This window comes from Morone saxatilis, unplaced genomic scaffold, assembly GCF_004916995.1.
Source record: "Morone saxatilis isolate NCDOM2014 unplaced genomic scaffold, NCSU_SB_2.0 Contig24, whole genome shotgun sequence".
NCBI lineage: Eukaryota > Metazoa > Chordata > Actinopteri > Moronidae > Morone > Morone saxatilis.
In genome coordinates, this window is record NW_023339807.1 from 4840594 (window position 1) to 4841048 (window position 455).

General features: G+C 31.2%; 1 protein-coding gene across 1 annotated transcript in view; it reads right to left on the reverse strand.

The window, feature by feature from the left end:
• The window catches only part of zfpm2a (zinc finger protein, FOG family member 2a), a 114808-nt gene that overhangs the window by 113533 nt on the left and 820 nt on the right, over positions 1-455 (reverse strand). The gene's annotated exons all lie outside the window — the stretch shown is intronic.

Here is a 455-nt window from a genome sequence, read left to right on the forward strand (position 1 = left end):
TTCTGGATGATCTACAGGCTCTTTAAAATCATTAAAATTATGAAAAGTTGTTTAAAAGCTTTTGTTAAAAATATGTGTTATGACTTTAATTCAACAATGCAAATATGACACCGTTTAGAATTAATGTAGACCACCAAAACTATACTTTATTAATATTTTAAAAACAAATAATAACCCACCAAATTTCAGTTCAAATTTTCATCTAAATTTTAAAAGCAAATATGTGCTGCAGGGAGACAAGGTAAACACTTCCCCCAGAGGAATGGTACAGCTGAGTGAAATTCAAATTAAAAGATTTTTTTCTTGCCACACTTTTACTCTTTTACTGCAAAACAACGACTCTCAACCATTAGCTCTACTCATCAATATTTATACCATGTATGGGCCATAGTGTGAAGTTTGAAAAAGTGTGTGTATTTATGTACACACACTTGCAAGTGAGTGTGTGTGTGTGT